Source organism: Nicotiana tabacum, chromosome 15 (assembly GCF_000715075.1).
Source record: "Nicotiana tabacum cultivar K326 chromosome 15, ASM71507v2, whole genome shotgun sequence".
Taxonomy (NCBI): Eukaryota; Viridiplantae; Streptophyta; class Magnoliopsida; order Solanales; family Solanaceae; genus Nicotiana; species Nicotiana tabacum.
Window position 1 is genome coordinate 61,567,096 of NC_134094.1, and position 5,947 is coordinate 61,573,042.

Below are 5,947 nucleotides of genomic sequence, written 5' to 3' on the forward strand. Positions count from 1 at the left end.
AGGGATCGTTAGCGTCTTCCTTGGTCGGTAGGTGGGCATGAATGGAGATTCTAGGAGTTAGTGCATTGGATTCCAAGGAAGGGCTATCTGATCCGATCAACTATGTAAGGCTCTTCCTCTATAAGAGAGACTCTATCGAGATCTATGGATCTCATCTCCCCAGTATCAAAGCGAGACTCCATCCAAATATGCCATTCCTTGGGAGAGGCCTTCTGTTCTATGAACACCCCACCACTGATTGATTTACTTTCAAGTTCTCGCCTCCGACCCAGGAGAACACAGGTTCAAGCCAAGACCTGACCCGCCTAAATGGAATCCATATCTCCTTCGTCTGGTCGAGAAGGGTATGGAATTGGACTCTACCTCTTCTATTACATTTACATTACATTACAGAGAAGTCCATTCTCGTCATGATAGATCCACGTCCTAGCGTAGTGCCCGGCTTGCTTAGAAACCAAAGCTAGCTTACTAAGGTAGTTTACTTTTTCATTTTGAAAAAATAAATCGAAGGCATTTTCCTTGATTGCACGAGCTACCCAGCTAGCTAGCAACCTCCCCCCCCCTACTCACCTCAACATCTATAAAAGGAGCTCTTTCTCCTTTTCATTTCATAATAATAAGGTAAGCATCCAACTCTCGATCCAGAGCTACTACTTCATGAATCAACTGAGCTCAAGAAGTCATGTTAAGACGTTGACTTTGACACGGGAGATGGAAAAGAATTCCTGTCATTAGAAGTAAATCCCACTAAACTAGACTTGTACGCTTCACATGAAAAGTAGAGGCAAGCGGAGTCAGAGGCCGAGCTTTTGGCTCCAATATTTAGTATTCTCTTATTTATTACCTGTATCTACTATTTAGGCAGAATACCTCACCCATTCTTACTAAGAAACTGAAAGAAGCCTCAAAAATAGAAGAAAGGGTGGAAAGTGAGGAAGAAAGAGATGTAGAAATAGAAACGGCTTCCAAAATGAAGGGGGCTAAACAGGAACAAGAGGGATCCATTGAACAAGATATTTATCCTTCTCCTTCCCTTTTTTCAGAGGAAAGGCGGGATCCGGACAAAATCGATGAAACGGAAGAAATCCGAGTGAATGGAAAGTACAAAATAAAGGATAAATTCCACTTTCACCTTACAGAGACAGACTATAATTGTAATTGTGAATTAAAAAAAATAAAATAAGGAATTTGATTCAAAAAGTTAAAAACTGAGTTTTTGCATCATTCAAGTCTTAATTCAAGGAAGGACAAGTAAGGATTTTTATCCAAACATTAATTGTCATCCCGATCGGGAAAGACGGGTCTGCCTTGCTGTGTTTCTTCTTCGGAGTGGAAAGGGACGTGGCCAAAACATATAAAGATCAATGTAGTCACTCATAGGGACATATCTATTCGGATAGAGGATAATCTAGGCTGATTCATAGATAGATCTCTTTCCATATAGATAGGTATCTCTGTGGATAGAGATAAAGATAAGGATCCATATAGATCTTGATTTACTATTTATATATTTTTTCTTGATTTTGATTGATTGCATTTTATTGTAATTGTTTTTCCTTACATTGTTTGATGATATTAAGTCATTTTTAGTTAGATTTGAGCTGAGGCAAATTTTAGGGGAAAGCGGTTTTGGAGTGTTGAGTTAGCCTAGTTGAGGTAAGTATCTTGCCTAACTTTGGGGGGGGAGGGAACTATCCCTTAGGAATTGGTTTGTTTGTGCTAAGTATGTTATGTGAAAGCCATGTACGCAAGGTGACGAGTGGGCACACGAGCTATATTTGGTAATTGACCGGTTTAGGCTATTTAGACTATTTTTATGCTTGTAGTTGAATTGTCTTAACATGTTATATCTTCATTGTTAATCCACCCTTTCATGTGAAAATCTACCTTTATATGCTTTATTGATATTGTTAATACTTGTTCATCTCTTACTTGCTAATTTGCTCTTACATGCTTAGTTGAAGTTATTGCCTTCCTTGTGTTTTGTTACATCTTTCAATTGTTGAATTACTTGTAATTGAGGTTGTTATTTCGTGAAATATCTTATTGTTGAGTTATTGGTGGTGAAGTTGAGAAAGTCGTTATCACATTGAGGCGAAGTTGTTAATTGTTGAGATGTCTTCTTATTGAGCTATTCACTTGTATTTTGTTATTGTTGAGGTTCTTTCACATATTGTGATTGAGCCATGGGCTATTTGTTGGGGATACATTGTTATTGTTGATTCGTTTGGCAAGTTGTGGTATATGAACACTTGTGGTGCGAGTTGTGATTATGTTGTGATATTGATACGCATGTGGTGGTATAGAGCTTGGGGTGGATACGCATGTGGTGAGATAAGGTGGGCTTGATATGCGTGTTGCTAGTAGGGGAACTACTTGAAGCCACGAGGTATGATAAGGTGGGCTAAAACGCGGGTAGCTATTTATGAAAAAATGATTTTTAAAACTAAATGTAAGACTCCCGCGGTGATATAAGGAAAGATTGTGATTGAAATTGAGAAATGTGAATACGAGGCAGTACCTCTGTTATGATTCTTGTTTTATACAAGGCGGTACCTCGGTTGTGATTCATGTCTTATACGAGGCTGTACCTCGGTTGTGATTCATGTCTTATACGAGGCGGTGATTCGGTTGTGATTCTTGTTGTGCATCTCATGTTGGAAAAGAGTTATTTGCGGAACACTTCTTGTTATTTTTATTCTTCTTGTTTGATCAGTTTTGCCCGTATCTGACTAATGAGGTTTCTTTAATCGCTACGTTTATGTTAGATATATGCTTATAATTCTGTCATTAGCATATGTTATTAACTTGTTTCGTATCACTTATTTCTTCGCTTTCCATTACTTCTCGTTATTATATTTTGTTCTGTTTATTATGTCCTTGAAGGTGTCTTGATCTGGCCTCGTCACTACTCTACCAAGGTTAGGCTTGATACTTACTGGGTACCATTGTGGTGTACTCATACTACGCTTCTGCACATCTTTTTATGTAGATCCAGGTTTGTCTGCTCGTGTTGGACGTTAGTGTTTGATTGTAGCTGTTATCCGGAGACTTCAAGGTATACTGGCTCGGTGACCGTAGGACTCGGAGTCACCTTCCCTTATCTTTCATTTTGTTGTATTTCTTATTCAGACAGTGTTGTAGTAGATATTCTAGATTATTCTATATATCTTATGTCAGGCCCCAAACCTGGGGAGGCGTGGCTGGCACTCGGTGCCGCACTGGCCCGAGTGAACTACTCTACAACTATTTTTTTGGTAACTATCATGGGCCAACATGGCCACAACTCGTAATGTATAACTATAAGTGGTCAACACTGTATCACTGAACCATTTTTCTTAAAACATGAATACATATGGGCCGTCAAGGCCTCTGACATACAGTACAATATGAACCTCTGTCTAAAAAGCCTCTAAGATTATTTGACATCAAATGGTACAGGGTACCGGCCTACCCATAAGTCTGTAGCAAAATTCTGACATGATGATTCATAGACTCGGCTGCACTCCGAAGAAGTGGAGTCTTACCGATTCTTCATTGGATGCCAATCTTGTCTACTATGAGAGTTTGTCAAATTGATTATCTATACCTGTAGGCATGAATGCAGCGTCCCCAACAAAAGAATGTCAGTACGAATAATGTACTGAGTATGTAAGGCAGAACTGAAATATAACCATAATTCAACATTAATTAAAGACATATAAGAATTAACCTGAATCTCTGGAGTGTCACCGTATATGCATACTCATTATACTTATATATATAATGCTTGTCTTTGAGACTATTATCCATATCGTATGATGCATGACTACCCAACTGATCAGTGGTAACTACCCGACCGGCTGTAGCTCGGTGGTAAATGTATAACTGCCCAACCGGTGGTAAATAATAATACATAACTGCCCAACCGGTGGCAACAGTCCGATCGGCCATAGCGCGGTGGTAAATGCATGACTGCCCGACCAGCCGTGGCTTGATGGTAAATATATAACTGTCCAACCGGCCATAGCACGGTGGTAAATGTATGACTGCCATACTTCATCAAGAAATACAACTGTAATTTAGGCTACTGACTACAAAAGGAACCAAATGAAATGAAAATTATTTTTTTAGTGGAAGCCTTCTGCTCGGAGTAATATCCGTGAAATGAAAATAATATCTATAGAAACACTCCAAAAATGAAGTACCAAATCTGTGTAATTAGTACACAACTAAGTTGACCTACAATTTTCTCTTACCCACTTAGTCAAGTAAGTTGCAAATAAGTATGAATGTGGTCAGAGCATCTTAATATCTTATTACAACAAATCTGTCTCCGTCCTTTTCTTGCTTTCTCTATATCATTAAAGGTATTAAAATTAAGGATTAAATTGGAACAACATCGTTCCCAGAACACGTAGAGGGGCTAGAATGTGATCTTAATAAATCTCAGAAAAGTCATGAACACAGGATGCCAACTATTACATGTAATTAATGTCCTCAAATTGATATGCATGATCGTAGGGGAACGTATAACATAGACATCCTTAACTGCTAAGAGTAGAACTATTTATGGAATATCATTACGTTTATATATCATTACTTGGATCATGCCAAACGAAAGAAGGATTAGCCTTAATATACCTGAGTCGATTCTCTTGAGAAAGATTATACCGTACTCCCTTAATATTGCAAAATCTCACGTTAATTAAGGTGCTCTGAATTCTGGGGTTTTCATTTTGAAGTGATGAAGACACTATCATATTTTTAATTCTTGAAATCTCACGTTATAAAAAAAAATGGAGATGTGATTCATGTCTTTAAGACATAATGGTTCCATTTTTACTAAAATGGTATCTGATTGATTCATGTCTTTTAAGACATTTAATGGTCTCCTTTTCCCAAAATGGTATGTGATTCATGTTAGAAGACTTGTCCAATTCTCAAATCTTGCCACATATTAATAAATATGCCATCTATCATTCAATTGTAAGAGTCACAATTTGGACATGGCCTTGCTGCCACGTGACATTTTGGTCTTTATCCAAAAGGCCTTAATTAAGTACTAATTAATAATTAACCAATTAACCACATAATTAAAAATTATCTCAAATTACTTAAAATACTATTCACTTTTAACACACTTTATACATCACACTATCATGGCCATATGGTCCCATATAAAATAAATAAATACACTTATTATTTAATTAAAACATCCATGTAAAAAAATACATATATTTTCTCAACTTATAATTTTTCTAATCTCATATAAAGAGTAAATATTCTCGTACGCTTAATTCTTAAAATGGTAAAAATATAACCTTCTTTTCTTGTGAGAAAATAATTTCTATCTTTACAATAAAGAAAATCTCATAAACTTTCTTATATTATGTGTATAATTTACCATATTCGAAAATAGTAATAATGGTAACTATCCAAAATTATACTTATAAAACTTTTACTAAAATACTCCACTTAAAAGGAAATACCACATTAACATAATAATACATAACTGTCCAACCGGCCGTAGTGCGCTGGTAAATGCATGACTGCCCGACCGGCCATAGCTCGGTGGTAAATATGTAACTGCCCAACCGGCCATAGCACGATAGTAAATGTATGACTGCCATACTTCGTTAGGAAATACAACTGTAGTTTAGGCTACTGACTACAAAAGAAACCAAATGAAATGAAAATTATTTTTTTAGTGGAAGCCTTCTGCTCGGAGTAATATCCGTGAAATGAAAATTATATCTATAGAAACACTCCAAAAATGAAGCACCAAATCTGTGTAATTAGTACACAACCAAACTGACCTATAATTTTCTCTCACCCACTTAGTCAAGTAAGCTGCAAATAAGTATGAATATGGTCAGAGCATCTTAATATCTTATTATATCAAATCTGTCTCCGTTCTTTTCTTGCTTTCTCTATATCATTAAAGGTATTAAAATTAAGGATTAAA

The 5,947-nt window shown here is 36.6% G+C and overlaps 1 long non-coding RNA gene across 1 annotated transcript; it reads right to left on the reverse strand.

Annotated features, from left to right (window-relative positions):
- Positions 1 to 3,321: 3,321 nt before the first annotated feature.
- On the reverse strand, positions 3,322 to 4,893 carry LOC142169892 (uncharacterized). The gene is made up of 2 exons (XR_012699526.1): positions 4,624 to 4,893; positions 3,322 to 3,589 (listed from the first exon to the last, which is right to left on the reverse strand). It is a non-coding gene; the product is annotated as an uncharacterized LOC142169892 (long non-coding RNA).
- Positions 4,894 to 5,947: the final 1,054 nt, after the last annotated feature.